The sequence below is a fragment of the Gopherus evgoodei genome, chromosome 3 (genome assembly GCF_007399415.2).
Source record: "Gopherus evgoodei ecotype Sinaloan lineage chromosome 3, rGopEvg1_v1.p, whole genome shotgun sequence".
Classification (NCBI taxonomy): Eukaryota; Metazoa; Chordata; order Testudines; family Testudinidae; genus Gopherus; species Gopherus evgoodei.
The window spans coordinates 2,214,438-2,237,458 of NC_044324.1; the positions used below are offsets into that span (position 1 = coordinate 2,214,438).

General features: G+C 49.1%; 1 long non-coding RNA gene across 1 annotated transcript; it reads left to right on the forward strand.

Annotated features, from left to right (window-relative positions):
- The first annotated feature begins 1,399 nt into the window (after positions 1-1,399).
- On the forward strand, positions 1,400-21,235 carry LOC115647730. The gene is made up of 3 exons (XR_003999390.1): positions 1,400-1,410; positions 2,224-2,230; positions 21,165-21,235. It is a non-coding gene; the product is annotated as an uncharacterized LOC115647730 (long non-coding RNA).
- The last annotated feature ends 1,786 nt before the right edge of the window (positions 21,236-23,021 follow it).

Genomic DNA, 23,021 nt, shown 5'->3' on the forward strand with positions numbered 1-23,021 from the left:
AGTCAACGTCTTCCCAGTTTGAGAAACCCAGCTTTCTGGCCAGCAGTATTAACAATAGTAATATATCTATGGATGAAAAGTGCAGTATAAGGGCTCTCACAGTGCTTTACAAAAGGAATTAGTCATTACCATTTCCCTTTTACACATGAAAGATTTGAATCAAACAGGTTAAGTGACTTGACCTGTATCACCCAGCAGGTCAGTAGCAGAGCTAGAAATAGAATGCAGGTCTTCAAGTCCCAGTCTGGTGTCTTACCCACACTACCACCTGATGGACAGAGAAACTGGGTGAATGACCCCAGTTCTGAGATTGGAAAGCAAAACACACTACAGAATTAAGCTAATGTGTCTTATCTATGTTCTGCAAAGTGCTAACATTTGGGGGGGGGAGGGGACAGAATGTTTTGAGCATTGGTCTGCTAAACCCAGGGTTGTGAATTCAATCCTTGAAGGGGCCATTTAGGGATCTAGGGAAAAAAATCTATCAGAGACGGTACCTGGTCCTGCTATGAAGGCAGGGGACTGGACTCAATGACCTTTCAAGGTCCCTTCCAGTTCTATGAGATATATATTATATGGAAATATACCTATTTTATAAACTACCACCCTATCAGCATATTCATGGACTCTGCAACTCTTTTACAGAAAAAAGACTGAGACCATGAAAGGGACATAAATGGGGTGTGATGCCTCTTTATGATGCCAGAGGGGTATGTAAAACTCTTACAGGGCAGGGGTTCTCAAATTTAATTACACCGTGACTCCCTTCTGACAACAAAGTTTCTACATGACCATGGGGTAAGGGCTGGAGCCTGAGCCCCACTGCCCCTGGGGTGGGGAGAGAGGGCTGGAGCCTAAGCCCTGCTTCCCTGGGGCACGGGGAAGAGCTCAGGCTGCAGCTTCAGCCCCAGATCCCATCAAGTCTAATGCTGACCCTGGGAACCCCATTAAAATGGGGTCCCGATCTACAGTTTGAGAACTGCTGTTATAGGGTAACTGAGAATTCGGGTTTCTGAGCTGAAGTAACTCATTTTTCTGAATGTCGGTTTCTGTTAGAGACAACATTTAGAGTTGACTTTTAAAGCCAAAACGACCAAAAGCACAAGAGTAATTGTTGGATATTTGTAATTCTATCTTCCATACAAAGTATTTTAAAGAGCTAGTCACCGATGTTTTATCAACACAAATGTTTGAGAGTTAGGATACAGAAGACTTATGTTGGCACCTACTGACACGCCAGGCAAGAGGTATATAATCCTAGCAACAAGGTGGGTAGTCTCTAGAATCCAGATGCATGTATTAATATTTCAGGTAGTCATTCCATGAGCTTTTTAGTCCACATTTTCAACAAGCTATAACTATGAGTTACTTCCCAAGGTTAGGTTTATACTGATAACATTAATATAATGGGTGTGGTGGAGCAAAGTAGTGTTTCTGAATGACTGCCAATTCAGCAAGTTACTTAACTACATACCTATCTTTAAGCATGCAAGTAGCCCCATTGAATTGAATGGGGCTGTCTAAATATCTTGCTAAGCTGGTGCCTAAATATGGAGAGTAAGAAGCTACTTGTAGCGATCTTTTGATCACTACGAAAAGTGGTGATGAAGGTTGGATCTCAGTCTGCATACGGAGGAAAAGAGGTACAACGTTGGATGTCTCTGGCCCATAACAGAAAACAACCACCTTAACACCAAGCCATTATCATGGCTCCACAAATATATATATCTTAGTTTGACCAAGAAGGAAACACGACAGCTAATTAAATGGATTGCCTTGAACCCCTTCCTCCTCTTTCTGCCCCTTAGCCACAAGAGATTGAAATATTAACTGACATGTCTGAATATACTAAATACAAAATGCTAAAAAGGTCAAAGAAAAACCCCCATATAACTAATATCAACCAAAGAGGATTTAAAACACTAGGCATATCTAGTATTTTAGCCCTTTTTTTCCCCTTTTTGAGTATAACCAGATTCATCTATCTTAAACAGCAAAGAACATTAACTGGTATGTGTCATTTTTTCCACTGATCATCAGTGGCTTGCTTATTTACCTTTTGCTAGGTAACACCTGCTAGTGTAAATCAGCTTTAAACATGTGTGTGCACGCACACACACACACATTAAGCACAGGTAGCTAGTTGCTTCTAGTTTCTGGGGGCTCAACTTGAGACAGCTTTGGGCCCGATTTTCATGGGCTGTGAACACCCTCAATTCCAAGTGAAATTGTTAGGAAAAGAAAAAAACTGAGGAACCACCTGATCAGCATCCTATACAGCAAACAGGAAAACATCAAAAAAGAGCTCTCCAACCTGGAGACTCTCATTAATAACCAAACTTCTATACAAACGGACTTCACTAGAATAAGACAGGAGATCTACATTACTCACTTCACCTCTCTACAAAGGAAAAAGGACTGTAAGCTGTCTAAACTCCTACCTGCCACATGGGGCCACAACAGTGGTACCCCTAACCCACCCAGCAATATCGTCAATCTATCCAACTACACACTCAGCCCAGAAGAAAAGTCTGTCCTATCTCGGGGACTCTTTCTGCCCTGCCACCCCCACCAACATGATACAGTTCTGTGGCGATCTGGAAGCCTACTTTCGCCGTCTCCGACTCAAAGAATACTTCCAGGACAACACTGAACAGTGCACTGATACACGGGTGCCCTCCCACCAACAGCACAAGAAGAAGAACTCCACATGGACTCCTCCTGAGGGTCGAAATGACAACCTGGACCTATACATTGAATGCTTCCACCGGCGTGCACAGGCAGAAATCGTGGAACAACAACATCGCTTGCCCCACAACCTAAGTCGTGCAGAACGCAATGCCATCCACAGCCTCAGAAACCACCCTGACATTATCATCAAAGAGGCTGATAAAGGAGGTGCCGTTGTCATCATGAACAGGTCTGACTACCAAAAGGAGGCAGCCAGACAACTCTCCAATACCAAATTCTACAGGCCACTTCCCTCAGATCCCACTGAGGAATACACTAAGAAACTACAGCATCTACTCAGGACACTCTCTACACTAACACCAGAAGAAATCAACATACCCCTAGAGCCCCGACCAGGGTTATTCTATCTACTACCCAAGATCCACAAACCCGGAAATCCTGGACGCCCCATCATCTCGGGCATTGGCACTCTCACTGAAGGACTATCTGGATATATGGACTCTCTACTCAGACCCTATGCCACAAGCACTCCCAGCTATCTTCGCGACACCACTGATTTCCTGAGGAAACTACAATGCATTGGTGACCTCCCAGAAAACACCATCCTAGCCACCATGGATGTAGAGGCTCTCTACACAAACATCCCACACACAGATGGAATACAAGCTGTCAGGAACACTATCCCTGATGATGCCACAGCACAACTGGCTGCTGAGCTCTGTGCCTTTATACTTACACACAACTATTTCAAATTTGATGACAATATATATCTCCAGATCAATGGCACTGCTATGGGCACCCGCATGGCCCCACAATATGCCAATATCTTCATGGCCGACCTGGAACAACGCTTCCTCAGCTCTCGTCCACTCACACCCTTTCTCTATCTACGCTACATTGATGACATCTTCATCATCTGGACCCATGGGAAGGAGACTCTGGAAAAATTCCACCATGATTTCAACAGCTTCCACCCCACCATCAACCTCAGCCTGGACCAATCTACACGGGAGGTCCACTTTCTTGACACCACGGTGCAAATCAGTGATGGTCACATTAACACCACTCTATATCGAAAACCCACCGACCGCTATGCCTACCTTCATGCCTCCAGCTTCCATCCCGGGCACATCACACGATCCATTGTCTACAGCCAAGCATTGAGGTACAACCGCATCTGCTCTAACCCCTCAGACAGAGACCAACACCTACAAAATCTCCACCAAGCATTCTCAAAACTACAATACCCGCACGAGGAAATAAGGAAACAGATCAACAGAGCCAGACGTGTACCCAGAAGCCTCCTACTGCAAGACAAACCCAAGAGAGAAACCAACAGGACTCCACTGGCCATCACATACAGCCCCCAGCTAAAACCCCTCCAACGCATCATCAAGGATCTACAACCCATCCTGGACAATGATCCCACACTTTCACAGGCCTTGGGTGGCAGGCCAATCCTTGCCCACAGACAACCTGCCAACCTGAAACATATTCTCACCAGTAACTGCACACCACACCATAATAACTCTTGCTCAGGAACCAATCCATGCAACAAACCTCGATGCCAACTCTGCCCACATATCTACACCAGCGACACCATCACAGGACCTAACCAGATCAGCCACACCATCACTGGTTCATTCACCTGCACATCCACCAATGTAATATACGCCATCATATGCCAGCAATGCCCCTCTGCTATGTACATCGGCCAAACTGGACAGTCTCTACAGAAAAGGATAAATGGACACAAATCAGACATTAGGAATGGCAATATACAAAAACCTGTAGGAGAGCACTTCAACCTCCCTGGCCACACTATAGCAGACCTTAAGGTGGCCATCCTGCAGCAAAAAAACTTCAGGACCAGACTTCAAAGAGAAACTGCTGAGCTTCAGTTCATCTGCAAATTTGACACCATCAGCTCAGGATTGAACAAAGACTGTGAATGGCTTGCCAATTACAGAACCAGTTTCTCCTCTCTTGGTTTTCACACCTCAACTGCTAGAACAGGGCCTCATCCTCCCTGATTGAACTGACCTCGTTATCTCTAGCTTGCTTGCTAGCACACATATATATACCTGCCTCTGGATATTTCCATTACATGCATCTGAGGAAGTGGGTATTCACCCACGAAAGCTCATGCTCCAAAACGTCTGTTAGTCTATAAGGTGCCACAGGATTCTTTGCTGCTTTTAGGAAAAGAAAGATCACATCCAAATTGGACACCAAGAAACCGAGGCATCCGAAGTCAGAAGACAATGGATATACATGTCCACATCAGGAATCCGAGAACATCCTTCACATGGCCGTCCAGGCTGAATCCAGTGATTAAGGCACTTCATTTTAGAAGTCTCACTAAGACTTCTCCACAGCAGCTTCACCATCCTCATCCACCCAAGCTATTCTAACCCATTGTATATTTCAGAACATGTCCTCAATAACCCTTAATTGACCCAGAATGCCCCAACAAGCTTAACGGAAGATAGCAGCATTCTAATTTTCCTCCCTTTAGTCATCTTATTTGCTACAGAATTAAAAAACAACAACAACAAACAAAAAAACCACTTTAAAACCAAAAAGGGTCTTTGACCTGGCTTATCTGGCTGGACTTTTGTTCCCTTTCTATCTTGCAGTTTATATTAGTGTTCTGGTTTACCAGTCCCTCCCTCCTCCCCACAAGTACAGACTGTTTCCACATGCCAGAGTTGCTGTTAATAACTCTCTCACTGACAATAGATTAGCCATTTGTATTATCAAAACTACCTTCTTTCCATGGGCTATTACAGCATTTGGGAGCCATGTTTTCCCTCCACCCAATCAAATTGTGAAATGCTGTTGCTGTAGGGATTTTCACCATAAAGAAGTACATTTCTAAGGCTGTGCAGGGGTTGTATAAGATGATTAAATCAAATATTAGTTTTTGAGAGAGGGATTTAAGTAGGTTAGCACAGTATAATCTTGATGCATCCCCTCCCCTGTCTCTGTGAGAAAAATGTGTAAAAGTTTCTAAGCCTAGCCACCCAATTTCAAGTGGTTTGGGGACAGGCAGGAAACGTAAAAATGAAATGATTTCCTTGGACCCCACATGGGCAAAGCCCCTCTTTCCCCACATGGTTTTCGGCAGCAGCAAGAGGTTAACAGTTATTTAATGAGAACATGATGTTTCTGTACACTTTGTTAAACATTTTTAGCAAAGTCAGGGTGTTGTGCACTTTGATTTACAATTAAGAGTTTATCCAAAAAGGGAAACTAGAATTCTAGTGATCTTCCTACTAAGGTACTTGCTGGGCTGAGTTAGTAAATTAGTTCATAGGGCCAGCAGATTAAAATATGGATAGTTTCTGTGCTCTCCTAGGAAACTGGTTTAGATAATTTCCACACAGACAGGTGGTGTTGGATGTTGAGTATACTCAAAGCCAAGAGAGGAAAGGTCCATATTTATTGCCAGTTGTTTTATCCTACCCATCCATCCATGTTCTCTACAATTCCATGCATTTGTAAAACGTGTTTTGGCATGTTAGTCACCTTCTTTTCTTGGGCATGTTCCTGCTTCCCATAGAGTAAGTTCCCACCCATCTTATAATGGAAGGCAGAAGCTAGTCTCACCACAGCTCATGAGACAAACAGTACCCTAAGTTTTCTTCAGGTCAATTGTCCAGTCCTTATCCTTCCACAGAGGCAAAGGGAGGGCAGTAGCAGCTGCCTACACTTCCATGTCTGCATTCAGGGTTGCTCAGTTATATACAGAATCAGGTCTTTCAGCAAAAGTCAAAGGAGACAGCTTCAAGGAGAAAGATACTTAGGTTTATGAGTGGCTTTAGAGGATGTATCCCAGTTAGTAAGTACCTTGAAGGACATTCTTTTGCCAAGATAACCAGGTACCTACAACTCCAACCTGACCCAGTGCCCTGGGTGTACACACACACAATCGTTAAATGGTGCTACAAAAATTGGTTGAGGGATTCCAGATGAGTGCATTCTTGGACTAAAGTTCTGCTGTAGCAGGAGAGTCTGCAGGGAAGCCCAACTTCCCTGGCAAAGATGGCCATTGAGTAAGAGGGAGTATTCAATGCACAGTAGGATTTCCAGAAGTGCCCATGCACATCGTGGAGCATCAAGTGCCCAGGAACATATCCATCTAATGTATGCTAGCAAGAGTTCTTTTAAAGGATAAGGTGGCATTAGATTCTACATTCTTTCCACAGGACTATCCCAGGCTCCAGCTACTCTCTGAAATTACCTCCACAATTTAATCAAGAGCAGAGCTAAATCTCTGAAGTCTAGATTAGTTTGACATCAATTAAACAGGTTTTGCTCTCTCCAAAAGACCCGTAGGTAGCTGACAGAAGAAACTTAACAAGCCTGCAACTTCAAGTCCTTGTCAGACCAAATTAAAGTTTTTTGGGTGGGGGGCAAAGGGGGAGAAGTTCAAATGCCCACGAAGCCAGTTTTGTAAAACTGTCAGCTCTGATTAGCATAAGCCACGGCCTAAAGCATGGTATGAAAGACATTCACACTTGCCTGCGGTGAGCAGAAGTATTTTTTGGGCAAATTCCATCAGCTTTCACAGAACCTAAGCTTAAAAACTGCACAAAGCAATCTCAGGCACTTGGGTCTGCAAAGCTGCATGTAACCAAGAGTGTTGTCTTGCTCAGGCAACAGACAGCTCTTGTTCCTCTGCTGATGCTCAGGGCTTTGCCTACGCAGCAGAGTGAGAACTAACCAGTCTTGCAACACCATAATTTTTAAAAAGGTAAGCATTTGGGAAGTTTCCTTAGCTCATAAGCCAATACAGTTGAATGGATTTTACAGAGCGTGAGGGTTTTACGGTTAACACTGATCTTATGAATTATATACTAGCTAGAATAGTATAACTCTAAACCCCAAAATTCTACGGAGAGTATACAGCTTAAAACCCAGGACATCTAGCATGAATCACTGCAAAGTGGAGGCAAAATGGGGCCTCCTCAATATACTCAAGAAGGTGAAGGAAGCCCTAGAAGTATGTAGGCAAAACTGATATTCCTATACCCTCGAAAGTAATGTTGGATTCACTCTTCCCCTTCTGCCCATGTCTTCAAGAGTTGCAGGAAGGGTCATTTTAGCACATCTGAAATCTACCTTGGATTATTGCCAGTATACCAAACTAAGTAGATCTAGCTCATAGATTAAGACAAAAATATATCCCCCCACCTTTAATTAATCTGGAGCACAGCAGCCTCTTCTGGACTCTAGCTTTGCAGTGCCATTGCCCTCTTCAGAGGTACAAATGGTAGCAGGTCCCAAATCCTAAAATCTCCCTAGTCTTGACCAACTAAAAAAAAGTGTTGGTCATGGAGCTCACTGTTAAATCCCATCATTCTCCATCTTTTCCTTGAGCTCAGGATTTTCCAGCGAAGTAAGAAGTCTTGCAAACTGTTTTTCTTATCTGATCATTCTTTGTCCAACTGCCCAAGATTCCAATAATTCTTCACAGAAGGTTACAGGACGTTTCAGGTGACTTGCTTTAGTTTTGGCTAAGTTAGAGGTATAAAAATGCTTTTAAACACAGTCAGCACTTTAACAAGGACAGAAATAGCCACCTCTCCACAAGTAGCAGTTATATGTGCAATTTGCATAGGGTCATGTTATATAACCATCTGTCTTAAGTACCTTAGTATCTAGGCACAAAAAATTAGCAAAAAGCAAACTGTACAGAAAGCAATTCTCCTCATGATTCAATAATTTATTTTTAATTTTGTTTCTGAAAGAGTAAATCTGGATTTCTGTTGCATAGTTCCACATCTTGAGGTGATCACAAGCAAGACTGGTCTCAGTCAGCCTCCAAACAGTCTTTTCTTGGGGTTCTCCAACTGCGTAATCCCTATAGAGCACAAATCACTTGGGTGTGTTGTGGGCAATGAAGTAGGGTCCCAACATTGCCAAGTCCCAACATAGGAAAGCTTTTAGAGATTAGGACCAAGACAGAATTTGTTCCAGAAATTAACAGGGGGCCAGTGGTTCCTCAGAGCACCAGGGTGAGGGTTTGCATTGGCTTTTGTTGATGAAGACACTGGAAGCAGTTGCAGATTCCATATGGTGGTGAAGCAACTTAAATTGAAAGTGATGAAAATAGAGTTTACAGTCTACTGTAGATCCTTGTCTATAAGATAGCCAGCCAAAATGCATCCTTGCAGAATACTTCTCATCTGAGGACAGTAGCTTTTTAGGGGGTGGGGGGAGGACAAGCAAGTACTTGAGCTTTTGCTAAAGGATAGGAGAATAGGTTCTCATGCCTGTTTTATAAGGCTCCTTTAAAAAAGGACTGAGAAAGTTTCACACAGATTTCTGTGAATAACTGCTCATAATACATTTTAAGTAAACTTTTACAGACATAGTATTCAGTACCGTTTATCCTCCCTAGCCATGATTAGAATAAATACACAGCTCAAATCTCCAGGCATATGGTTACAATCATTCTGATCTGAGTAACATGATAAGTTTGCATTTAGGGTACAGTTCTATCAAAGTTGTAGTGCTCCTAAAATATTTTTTGCTAGAGCAATCAGGACTTTAAACTGTCTCATAATAAGATTAGCTTGAACTTTCCTGCATTTCAAGTATGCTGACAGATTTCAGAAACAAAAGGCAAAAAAACCACAACTTACTTAGAACACAGAAAATTCCTATCTAAATGACAGAAAATCTGCCTCAGAGCACAAACATTTTCTCAAGCACTTTAGACTCAACATCAAGAACTGCAACTCAGATTCAGTTTGTAAACTGCCAGTATTGTGGTGGGGAAAAGAGGCTTTAAAAAGTGAGCAGTAAGTGACTAAGCTTTACATAATTATTCTGTGTCTGGCAGATGATAGGTTAAATATTCTTTAGTGACTGTACTGTTGTAAAAGTATTTTTCAAGGCCTTTATCCCATCCTCCCAGATACTAAGCCAAGAGAGCCTACTGACCCAGCTCACATCTGTTGTACTGCAGATGCAAGAGAAGAGTATGTGTGAATGGCAACACGTACACTGGATTCCGCAGACTCCATACTAAAGCTCAACTCTGAGCAAAGTTCCCCTTCAGAAGGAACTGCATATGCTCCTGAACATGCTACAACTATTTAAACTGAGCCCATAAAGGAAGATGAGTCACTGACCTCATCTAGTGTGGGAGGAAACCAAGCCATGGAACAGAGGAAGCCCAAGGAGGGCTTTTCATGAAAATTAGCTTCTATGGAACCTTACTGTAATATCAGAAGACGATCAGACACCAGCACTTTGCTGTTACTACATTAGCAAGTTATAGCCCCAAAAGGAGAGAAAACCACAGTAGAGAAGACAACAATCATCCTTTCATATTTCACATCTCTGCCCCAACCAGAGACTTCTCCTAACCCAGCCTACTCATTCCCCCTTCCCTCCCTGCCCAAAGAAGAAGTTTCTCCCTCTAGTTACTCCATCCTGTCCCAATGGGGTCCAGAGATGCCTTAATCTTTTACCCATGTCCCAGACAACTCAGAGAAAGGCACACGGTTATGAAAAAGGGAGTTTATCCCTCACAAAAGAGGAAAAATCCTGGCAGCTATATCCCAATAAGGCAAACTTCTATCATTAGAAATATATTGGAACAAGTCACAACACCTCTAGAGCTTCTCAGAACTAGAGAAAGAGAATGCAGGGATTCTATCTGGATTGTAGTCAGGCATTCAATACGGTACCTCACAAAAAATCTCAATTGGAAAGTTAATTCAAATCAGCTCAGATAGAACAACTCCTGTTGATTGCAAGCTGGCTGGAAACCCATATACAAAATGATTATGGCAAGTAGCAAAGTAGCACCCGGGGAGATACTGAGAAACCAGTGTTAAGACATGTCTTAATATGCTCATTAATTAAAATGTTGCTTACTAACTCTTCTAGATAATGATATCCACATGGTGATCAAACCCCAAACACAGCATGTAACTATCCTGGGTGGGCTATGCCCACCTGACAGATACCTGTCTGGTTTTTCTTAACACTTTGACAACACTTGTATAACTTGTAATCCCAATAAAGTCTCATTAAACTGAACCGACATTCTTAGATTATTAAATGGGAATAAGCTGCAGACACCACTGGGGATGGAGAACACAAGGGGTTTGGGTGGGGGTGTGTGGAGATTAGACACATGGGCAGAAAGTTTTAAAGAGATTCAACTTAGAAAAATGCAGCTAGTGTATTGGAGGGGCGGAGGTGTGGAGAAGGGAAAATCAAAATCAGATCTGTCACAGAGACAAGCAGCCAAGGAATCAGTAATGTTGAAAGCCCTTCTATACAAGGGTAGACATCAAATTAGCCAGTAGCTTGCATTGCTATGCAGCTGCAAAATAAAATAAACAAGCTTAATGCAATTTTAGGCACAAGCAGGTGTGTGAGGCCTTCTATACAACCACACCAGGAATAAGGCATTCAATTCTGGGCACCAAGTTACCAGAAAGAAATTGACAAAGCCACAGGAGCTCAAGTGATTAGCTATGGAAGAGATTAGGGGGCTGAAGGAATCCAGTAGGGAGGAAAGATTAATAAGTGAGTGGAGCTTGGTTAAGTGACAACCTGAAAGAGGTGGGGGGGGGGTTTAAGGGAACCACCAGTTTACAAGTGCATGAAGGGTGTAGGCAGGGCTTAAATTCTTATAGAGTATTTTCTAGAGCCCCCCCCCCCCCCACATGCTATAAAATCTCAAAGAGGGAAGGGGGAGGGAGGAAGACTCACCCCCACCTCTGCCTATTCTCAGCCAGGCTCCCCAGGGGTCAGGGAACTCAGCCCCCCCCTGCACAGAACAGCTCCCTCACACAGGCCCTGGGCCGGGGGCAGAACGCTGCCCACCCCACAGCACAAGGGAGACATTGATCCCCCCCAAGGGGGACGGGAGGAGCCCAGCCCCATGGTGGAGGGGCACCTCAGAGCCAGCCCCCACCCCCCGAGCGCCCCCACAGGGGGGAGCTGAGCCCGCCGCCCCAGGAGCAGCTCTACCCCGGCTCGGTACCTGCGCGTCCCGGCGCAAGCTGCTCTCCGCACCCCCCACCCCGCGCCCGCCTTTTGACGGGAAGCTACCGGCTTCCCCGCCCCGCCCCCACACCCCCGGAGCCGGGAACAGCCCCGCCCCCCAGCTGCCGCCTCCGCCGGCGGGAATTGCGGGTGATCGTGGGTCTTTCCTGCCTCTGTCCCTGCTCCGAGCGCAGCGCAGCGCAGCCCCTCCCTTCCCCCCCAGGCCTGCCACCCCCCAGCCCCCTCCCCTCCCCTATGCCAGCCCTACCACCCCCCCAGCCCCCTCCCCTCTGCCAGCCCTGTACTACCCCTCCCACCCCCTCCCCTCTGCCACCCCACCCCCCTTCCCTCTGCTAGCCCTGCCACCAGCCCCCTCCCCTCTGCCAGCCCTGCCACCTCCCCAGCCCCCTCCCCTCTGCTCTGCCACCCCCAGCCCCTCCCCTCCGCCAGCCCTACCACCCCACAGCCCCCTCCCCTCTGCTCTGCCACCCCCAGCCCCTCCCCTCCCCCAGCCCTACCACCCCCCCAGCCCCCTCCCCTCTGCCAGCCCTGTCCTACCCCTCCCACCCCCTCCCCTCTGCTCTGCCAGCCCTACCACCCCCCCAGCCCCCTCCCCTCTGCCAGCCCTGTCCTACCCCTCCCACCCCCTCCCCTCTGCTCTGCCAGCCCTGCCACCAGCCCCCTTCCCTCTGCTCTGCCACCCCCAGCCCCTCCCCTCTGCCAGCCCTACCACCCCCCCCAACCCCCTCCCCTCTGCCAGCCCTGTCCTACCCCTCCCACCCCCCTCCCCTCTGCTCTGCCAGCCCTGCCACCAGCCCCCTTCCCTCTGCTCTGCCACCCCCAGCCCCTCCCCTCTGCCAGCCCTACCACCCCCCCCAGCCCCCTCCCCTCTGCCAGCCCTGTCCTACCCCTCCCACCCCCTCCCCTCTGCTCTGCCAGCCCTGCCACCAGCCCCCTTCCCTCTGCTCTGCCACCCCCAGCCCCTCCCCTCTGCCAGCCCTACCACCCCCCCAACCCCCTCCCCTCTGCCACCCCCCAGCCCCTCCCCTCTGCCAGCCCTACCACCCCCCAAGCCCCCTCCCCTCTGCTCTGCCACCCCCCAGCCCCTCCCCTCTGCCAGCCCTGCCACCCCCCCAGCCCCCTCCCCTCTGCTCTGCCACCCACAGCCCCTCCCCTCCACCAGCCCTACCACCCCCCCAGCCCCCTCCCCTCTGCCAGCCCTGTCCTACCCCTCCCACCCCCTCCCCTCTGCTCTGCCAGCCCTGCCACCAGCCCCCTTCCCTCTGCTCTGCCACCCCCAGCCCCTCCCCTCTGCCAGCCCTACCACCCCCCCAACCCCCTCCCCTCTGCCACCCCCCAGCCCCTCCCCTCTGCCAGCCCTGCCACCCCCCAGCCCCCTCCCCTCTGCTCTGCCACCCACAGCCCCTCCCCTCCACCAGCCCTACCACCCCCCCAGCCCCCTCCCCTCTGCCAGCCCTGTCCTACCCCTCCCACCCCTCCCCTCTGTTCTGCCAGCCCTGCCACCAGCCCCCTTCCCTCTGCTCTGCCACCCCCCAGCCCCTCCCCTCTGCCAGCCCTACCACCCCCCAAGCCCCCTCCCCTCTGCTCTGCCACCCCCCAGCCCCTCCCCTCTGCCAGCCCTGCCACCCCCCCAGCCCCCTCCCCTCTGCTCTGCCACCCACAGCCCCTCCCCTCCACCAGCCCTGCCACCCCCCCAGCCCCCTCCCCTCTGCCAGCCCTGTCCTACCCCTCCCACCCCCTCCCCTCTGTTCTGCCAGCCCTGCCACCAGCCCCCTTCCCTCTGCTCTGCCACCCCCCCAGCCCCTCCTCTCCACCAGCCCTACCACCCCCCCAGCCCCCTCCCCTCCGCCAGCCCTGCCCTACCCTTCCCACCCCCTCCCCTCTGCCACCCCAACCCCCTCCCCTCTGCCAGCCCTGTCCTACCCCTCCCACCCCCTCCCCTCTGCTCTGCCAGCCCTGCCACCAGCCCCCTTCCCTCTGCTCTGCCACCCCCCAGCCCCTCCCCTCCACCAGCCCTACCACCCCCCCAGCCCCCTCCCCTCTGCCAGCCCTGTCCTACCCCTCCCACCCCCTCCCCTCTGCCACCCCAACCCCCTTCCCTCTGCCAGCCCTGTCCTACCCCTCCCACCCCCTCCCCTCCCCTCTGCCAGCCCTGCCACCAGCCCCCTCCCCTCTGCCAGCCCTGCCATCCCCAGCCCCCTCCCATCTGCTCCGCCAGCCCTGGCCCAACCCTCCCCACCCCCCTTCCCTCTGCCAACCCTGCCACAACCCCCCATCCCCTACCCTCCGCTCTGCCAGCCCTGCCACTCCAACCCCCTTCCCTCTGCCAGTCCTGACACCCCCCAGTTCCCCTCCCCTCCGCCAGGCCTGCCCCTCTCCATCCCCCTTCCTCCCTCTGCCAGCCCTGCCCTGCCACCAGGCCCCATTCCCTCTGTCCCTCAGCCCCCCTTGCAGCCCACCCAGTAACCCCCAGGCCTTCTGCCAGCCCCAGCCCCTCCCCTTCTCGCTGCCAGCCCAGCCCTGCCCCCTAGCTCCCATTCCTTCTGTCCCCCAGCCCTTGATTGCAGCCCCCCCAACCCTGCTTCGCAACCCCCATCCCATCTGCCAGCCCTGCCCTGCCATTCCCCAACCCCCCTTCCCTCTGCCAGCCCCAGCCATCCCTTCTCTCTGCCAGGCCTGCCCCACTGCCCCTTCCTTCTGTCCCCCAGCCCCTGCTTGCAGCCCACCCAGCCCTCTGCCAGCCCTGCCCTGCAACCCCTGTTCCTTCTGCCCACCCACCACCCAGCCCCACCACTCCCCAGCCCTCCCTTGCAGCCCCTCAACCCCCTTCCTTCCCCCAGCCTGGCAACCCCCTAGCACCCTTTCCCTCCACCAGCTCTGCCCTACAGACCCCCAATCCTTCTACCAGCCCTGCCCTGCTACCCCTGCAGCTCCCCAGCCCTCTCTTCCCTCCACCAGCTCTCTCACCCCCCAGGCTCCCCTATCCTCCACCAGCCCTCCTCCCAACCTCTGCCAGCCCGGTCTTGCTGCCTCCCCCCCCCTTCCCTTTGCCAGTTCCACAGTCACCTTCCAGTCCTCTCCACCTCATGTGCTTCTCTCCCACCCCCTTCCCACTGCCAAAATAATCAGCCAGGAAGCAGTTCATAAAGTGTTATCACTGAACTGTAGATTTGCTGCTCCAATCAAATTAGCAAGAAGAGGGGGAGTTGACTGATCCCAGAGGCTCTCTGCAGACTCAGGCAGGGATGGCTGCAGCAGTGAATCTTCCCAGTGGGAGCCAAGTATCTCTGCAGCCATGAGGACTAGAAACTTTAAAAAAAAGAGCCGAGATGCAGCACAACATGGATACAGTCTGCAGGCTGGTTCTGGCATCTGTATGTTTGAAACCCATGCTCTAGTCTAGCTGTCCCATATGAAATAGAGGAGGCTGACAGTCAGCAAAGTTACTCCATTAGCCCAGTAGGGATCTGTGCTTTCTCTGCTACAGTCACAGCCAGCAGCAGCTCATCAGTAACTACCTGTGCCAGGACAGTGCATCCTACTAGCACGCAGAGCAGAGCTCTCTCTCTTCAAAGGCTCTGCACAGTGATAGCTGATGACTTGGGGAAGGCCGTGAAATAGAGGAAGCTTTCGAGTCAGTGGTTTCAAATAAATGAACTTTTTAAGGAGAGCGGTTGAGACAGTTTGGGAAGTTTGTGAATTCTGCATGGTTTTGCAAACTGCCTCAGCGTAAACTGAATTAGCCCTTAGCAAGAGGGTCTCAGGTACCTATCCGAGCTGGTGAGAGTAGGGAATATTTTTGAAAGTAAGTTTAGATCATGGCTGCCCTGCCTCAATCCAGTGTCCTTGCTCTTAATTACAGTGTTTTTCTGCTCCCCTGCTGGCTATCTGGCATGGCATCTGCTGGCACTAGTGCCCAAGAATGGGATTGAAAAAGGAAACAAAAACAATTCCATACCTCCCAGGCAGCTCAGAAATCACTGCCGAAAGTATTGCTGTTTTGCACTCACCCTCTCCTCCATCCAAACACATACCCAGACGCCAGACCCATTAACCCATATCGCACAAGGTACAATGCTGCCATTCTGAGTGCATTTTAAACCATGCAGGGCAACAGAAAACCAGGCCCAGGGTGCATGAAAGAATCAGCACCTACTTCACAAGCTTCCTTGCTGAGCATCTCAGCAGAGCCCCCAACATGCATCCCATTCTAATAGGAACAGCACAGTTTCACTCAGCCTGTCCACACCACATTTAAAGCTGCTTTTTGGCTGGTGAGATAGGATCACCGTCTAACACCTGCTAAGCAGCAACAACCAAGGCCAATGCTACCACTTTGCATCTATGAATTTGTTATTCTCCACTAAAACATACTATTATTAGCATGACTTTGCTCTCTTCACTTGTTTGTCTCACACAGCTGAGACCCTCTTGCCTTTTAGATCAGGGGTTCTGAGCCCAGAGGCTGCAACCCCCAGAGGATCACAAAAAGGGGATCAGGGCATTACAACCATCCTGCTCTTCCCATATTTCTAAATGAGAGGTGTGATGTTACAGTCTATATGATTTTATAAAGATATGCTAATGGCGCTTTTCCAGGGAGGAGGAGTAGGAATACAGAGGGACAAGAGGATTCCTGCCTTATGCAAAAGATATATAAAAGGAGTGGAACAGAACAAAGAGAGGAGGAGCCATCATCAAGAATCCCCGAGCTACCACCTCAACTGGAACAAGAGCTGTACCAGGGGGAAAATTGTCCCTCTGGGTTCCCACCCCTCCTCACTGGAAAAGGACCAGGTTAAAGAGGGATTCCAGTTCAGGTGACATGATCACATGTCACTGTAAGACCCCAAGACTTCATTCCTCCCAGCCTGACTCACAGAAAGGCCTGCCTGCACACAGAGCCAGTCAGTCAATTGTCCCGGTTAATGGGAGTCATCAAGATTCCAAACCACCATAAGTGGCCCACACTTTGCATAATTATAATAGGCCCTCAGAGTGATTTCATATTTCTAGTTTCAGATACAAAAGTGTTACCTTTATACAAATAGGATGATCACATCAGTAGATTATAATATTTGTAACAGCAGCAAAGAGTTCTGTGGCACCTTACAGACTAACAAATGTATTGGAGCATGTGGGTATTCACCTACGAAAAGCTCTTCAGCAAATGCATGGTCCTTTCTGGCCTTAAAGTCTATGAGATCCCAACTAACACAGCCACCTCTCTTGAAGCTTTGTAATGATACCTTACAAGAGCCCTTTTGCATGAAGCACATTCTAGTTACATTATATTCACTCATTAGCATATTTTTATAAAATCACAGACTGTAACATCACAGTCACACAGGAGACAGGCCTTACTATGGCAACGGTGGAGAACCACTCTTCTAAACTATCAACTTTTTGCAAGCAGAGACTGTCATTTACCCACAAGCTTATACAGCACCTAACACAACAGGGTCAAGAAAGACCTCTAGATCAGGAGTAGTCAATAGCCAGACTGCAGGCCAAATCCAGATCACCAGGCACTTCTGAATGGGGCCCAGAGTCTTTTTATTGGTTTTTTTTTTTAAATCATTATTATTTTCTCTGGAGTCTAGACTTCAGCCAAGAAATTTAGACTGACAAATAATTGACTATCCCATCTCTAAATATTACTGCAACAGGAACAAATAAATGCTGGTTACAGCTCTGTATCTCCCACCCTGGAAGATTTAAACACCAAACCAAGGATCTGGCTTGGGCTCCCCTTTCTGCAGGGCATCATTTACTGGTTGCACCAACAACCTTTAGTAAACCCCAGTGTCTAGCTGCTAGTTGTCCTCTGACCCAGAGACCTCATTACCAGTTCCCAGCCAACTCTTCTACATTTCCTAGGGAGTAACAGCTCACCTCTTTCTTATAGCTCAGCCCACCTCAGTGGTGCTTTCAACTTTTTATAGGCATCAGGTGTTCATCTGGCAATCAGACCCATTCCCAGCTGGGTCTGATCATCTCCTGTACCCCAGGCCTAAACACCCATTCTTAAAGGGGCTTTCCCTCAGGCCAAAGCTGGCTGGCTGGCTGGCTACCCTGTTATAATTAACAGCCCTCCAAATCAGGGGAAAACTCTGGGGTGTTGTTTCTACTCTGGCTTTTCTTTTTGTGGGCTGTTTTCTGTTCCTAGCCTATTCTCCAGGCTACAGCAGCTTGGCAGCATACATTCTATCCTCAGCTATTATTGGCCCTGCTAGAGCAATTGCGATCAGTCAAAGCAGAGGTTTTTAATTGGGTCAGGGAGCTGGAGCGGAGGGATCTCATAGTCTTGAGGCTATAATGGCTCCCAGCTTGTTTAAAGCATTCAGGGGGAAGATGTTGCACTTGTTGCAAGAATGGGCCTGTTCTGACTGTATGAGTAGCCATGGAAAAATAACACACAGAAGATGTCTGAGGAGAAGACTGTTCCAGACAGCATGTCAATACGCAGTCAGGTGAGTGGATACAGCAAATCTACATTCCTTTAGAGGCAGTGTGGTCTAGTGGATAGGCTATATGAGCCCCTGAGAGACCTGGTTGTGATCCTGGATCTGCTATTGACTTGCTGTGTGACCTTTGGCGAGTCATATTCCCTCTCTGGAACTCTGGTTCTCCTCCCTTGGTCTATTTCAACGATCAGCTCTTTGGAGCAGGGACTGTTTTTACTTTCTGTTCTTACAGCACCTAGCATAGTGATGCCCTGATTTCATGTGGGGCTTGTCGGCCTTTCTATAATATGAACAAGGGCATTGCTAGCTGGGGCCAATGGAAGCAACTGTACCCACAGAAATCAGGCTGAGTGGTGCACTGTCGTGCATGCATCTTCCATGACTGGGAGCGTGACCAGCAGTCCGGTCCCGCTCAGCCTGCTGGAACCTACAGCAGTTCCTCTCGGTTCTGGGGACTGGTGAGAAGCCTTGAGCTAGCAGGGAGGGGTAAGGTGTTAGGTGGGGTGAGGCAGCCGGGCTATTATAGTTTGGCCTGACAGGGAGCTAGGGAAGGATAGGGGGAGCGTGCATGTGCCTGCCTGCTCTGGGTTGCGATGGCAGCTCCTTCCCAGGGACTCAGCAGGGCTGGATGTAGGGCAGAGAGGGAGGAGAGCAGGGCTGGATGTGAGGCAGAGAGGGTAAGATCCTAAAATTCCTTCCTCCAAAGAAGCCTCAAGCCAGCAGGAAGGCGAAGGAGTGGGATGGAAGGGGACAGGGGCTCCTGGGAGGGGACAGTAAGGGGGCTTGCTTGAGGGCTGAGGCTTCTGGGAGGAGATGGGTGTAGGGGGCTCATGGCAGGGAAGGGCATGCTTTCCTGGGCTTTTAACTGTTATGATCATTGTAATTAAGTCTCACGCTGAACTGACTCACTGCTGTGTTGCTACAACTGTACAAGAGTTTGGCACTATCAGTCGTTTGTATGGCGCATGGGTACGGTTATAACAACACAGCAGAGAGTTAGTTCAGTGTCAGAAGACTTACGAGGGTTTGTTTGTCTCTACCTAACCACCCAGTAAAGATTTCATAGCTGCTTTAGGTGTCAGCAGCCCCAGAGGCCTGGACCCTCCTCTCTGGACCCCAACTCCCTTTATTCTTCATTACAAAAGTACCTCAACACTACAGTACCTAGATGCCATTATTACCAAGTGGTTTGTAAACAGTTTATGGACTTACTTTGAAGTGATGTATTTTAAATAACAGAAGATGGAAAAACTCTTGGTTCATGAAAACAGAGCCCTCTTCATTAGTAAATAATATTGGAAGATATACTGGTGAAGGTGTGTTGGCTTCAAAGTCCATTGCATAATCTATGACATATTAGCAGTCACCAGGGAATAGCGTTCATACCTAGCTTTAAGAGGAACTGAGAGTATAAGTGACAGACCCTCAGAAGAGGGGACGGGAATAGTCTCACTGACTGGGAGCTTGGGATAAGAGCAGAGTCCAAGGGACAGACACGCAGAATGCTTAAACTGTAATCTCCCATTTACCAGGACTGTATCTGTAAGGTTTAACCTACCTGGCTTGGCTGTTGCCTCCCTTGTATACTAGATATGATGTTATTCCATTTACTTTTGGTTGAATTTGATTTACTAATAAACTTCCAAACCTGAGTGGCTATGCAGCCCAGTGCTCCAGATCACAACACCCAGAGCCAGTAGCTGGGCCCAGCCTTGTGGGACAGGAGCTGCCTCTGTGAAGTGAGTGTGGGGCAAGCTCCCTCTCCAGTCTTTCTCCCTTTTCTTTTCTCCTCTCTTCTCCCAGAGACTGACTGCAGCCTCTTTCTGCTGCAAACTTCCTGACATCTGCCCAACTGGGCGTCTTCTTCTCCCTCCAGATGCAGGCAGGTTCCCTATATGACATGCCGGGGTGCAATCCAGACCAGTCAGGGGCTGTGTCACCCCTTGTCCTGCAACTTGGTGTGCCTCACAATGCTTTGCTGCTGAAGCTCCAAATCTGATCTCCTCAGGTCATGCCAGAGTGTCTGTATATAGCCACAGCCTGTGTCCAGCAACTCTGACCCCAGCAGCCTGTCAACAAATACCAGCCACACTCTGGTTTCTAGCAGCCTTGGTTACTATTTGCAGGGTGACCCCAACACACTTCCAGTCCTGGATTTTCCCCAATAAACATGTGTCCAGCCCTGTCCTTGACAGTCCAGATCTATTAGGTCCATTTGCTCCTCTAAGGGGATCAACACACGATAGTTTGCTACCCAAAATGGAGTTACCACACTGTTCATAACACTGGAGGATAAAACAAGTGTATTTAACTACAAACATAGCAAACTAGACCTGGTTCAAGGTAAAATCCCTTACCTCTCAGGCAGGATTAGCCCTCGAAGTCCAACAGCTGTTTCTTTTGAATCGTAGGTGAAAAGAAGAGAGAGAGATGGATAGGGAAAGATAACTTGGAGTGTCTTTGCCCCTCACCTTTATAATTCAGTCACCCTTTGAAATGCATTTTCCTGAGGGCTAACCCTAGTTCGGGTTCATTCAGACAGTAAAAAAGGTGACACGGTGCACGCTGGTTCTGCTCACCTCTGTTTGCTGAAATACAGATTTCTCTTTTCTCCTGTCTTCCCCTTCTCAAAGGATCCTGTTTACAACATATAGGAAAATTGAGGTGAACAGACATTCCTGTGTTTTTAAGACCTGCTTGACCAGTCCTGCCTAACTGGGGCTACGTGGGTTTGAACATGGTAGCAACTAGCATTATTCAGGGGGGAATTTGGAACCCTAGGTGCTGGAACTAGGGGTGCTGGGAGTGCTGCTGCCCCCCCTGGGTTAAAGTAGTTTCCACCATATACAGGATTTATGGTTTATTTTAATGGCTCTCAGCCCCCCACTCCCCAATTGTTCCAGCTCCCCATTCAGAACTTTACATATAATGTTGCTACACACATTTCATCATGATATTATTGACCAGTGAGTTATGAGTTTTCAAGTGATACCTCATGTGGCATATTTTGTACAAAGATTAGTACAATAGTGTGTAGGTAGAGTTGCCAACTGTGTTAGCACACAAACCCAAATACCCCTGACCTGCCCTTTCTCCGTGGCCCTGCCCCACTCATTCCATTCCCCTCCTTCCGTCGCTGGCTTTCCCCCACCTTCATTCACTTTCACTGCGCTGGGGTAGGGGGGTTGGGTGCAGGAGGAGAGTGGGCTCTGGGCAGGGGCTGAGGGATTCAGAGTGTGGGAGGACTGAGCCTGGAGCATGGGGTTGGGGTGCAGGAGGGGGGTCGGCTCTGGGAGAGAGTTTGGATGCAGGAGATGGCTCTGGGCTAGGGCAAAGGGTTGGAGTGCAGGAAGGGATGTGAGCTCTGGGAGGGAGTTTGGGTGCAGGAGGGAGCTCAGGGTTTGGTTAGGGTCTTGGGGTGCAGGAGGGAGTGCGGGGTGCAGGCTCTGGGAGGGAATTTGGGTGCAGGAGGGGGCTCAGGGCTGGGGCAGGGGGTTGGGGTATGTGGTCTGGCTGGGTGGTGCTTATCTCAGGTGGCTTCCGGTCAGCAGTGCAGTAGGGCTAAGTCAGGCTCCCTACCTGCCCTGGCCCCATGCCACTCCCAGAAGCAGCCAGCACCTCCATGTGGCCCCTGGGGAATGGAGGCCAGGGGGCTCCATGCGCTGCCCCTGCTTGCAGGCACCACCCCTGTAGCTCCCCTTGGCCACAGTTCCCAGCCAATGGAAACTGTGGCATTGACGCTGGTTTGATATACTTGGCGTAGGTTGTGAACACAGGGGTTCGTTCTGTCAGACCCTCATTGGCCTCTCAGGCCCACTTTACCCCTTGCAGGGCATCTATGGGATACACACCCCAGCGCACGCATCCTCCTTCCCCAATCTCCTCTCCATACCAGGCCAGGATTTGGGTTGCAGTACCAGGCTGGAGAGTGCTGCTATGAATGGTCACTGCCCCTTCAATGGTGGCAGCAGAGCACACCCACTGATCGGGAGGCTACATTTGCCACTGTGTACAAATACAGTGTAATAGCTATCTCCATACCGCAGAGGTCAATTTCCTGTCCAAACACTAACTTCTAATCTGGGCTGTGAAGTTCTTTCTTTATTGTCATCCTTTATGTCAATTACATGGGTCTCTATCAAACACCTGACAAAGCCAAATATGATCTCTGTGCCATGACCTTTTCCCCGACTAAATCAGAAATGGGTTCAAAGAGCACGATTAGAGTTTTATTGGCATAATGTAATTCTTGTTCATAACGGCCAACCAATCAGAACCAACCGTCATTTATACCCATCTCGCTAAAAAACGTGACAAAGACCTGAAACATTCTCACGCTATCTGACCAGGTTTGGCTAACGTTTCAACCCTAACATGCCTTCACACACAGGAGTGGCTCTGGTTTAATTAATGCGGTGATTTTTTTTTTTAAACAATCCGCACAGGGTTTTACACTGCTTTTAATGTAGAGCTTGTCTACACACAAGTCAGTTTAAATCCGTTTCAAATCAGTTTGGTTAAACTAATGTAGACAGGGGCGCTGAAACAATTTGTATAGTGGGGGTGGCTCAGAGCCATTGAACAAAACTGTAAACCCTGTATATGATGGAAACCACTTCAAGCCAAGGTGTGCAGGGGCACCCCTAGTTTCAGTGCCCAGGATGTATATCCCCTTGTTGACAGTCTATATTGCAATCCAAGGTGTGGCTGTGAGTGGGCATACCTGTGTTAGCTTCAAGCTAGCTTGACCCGCTAAAAATAGCTATGAAAGTATAGCACCAGGGGCTTCAGCTCAGGCTGTACTAATCTGCCTGGTTCCCATGG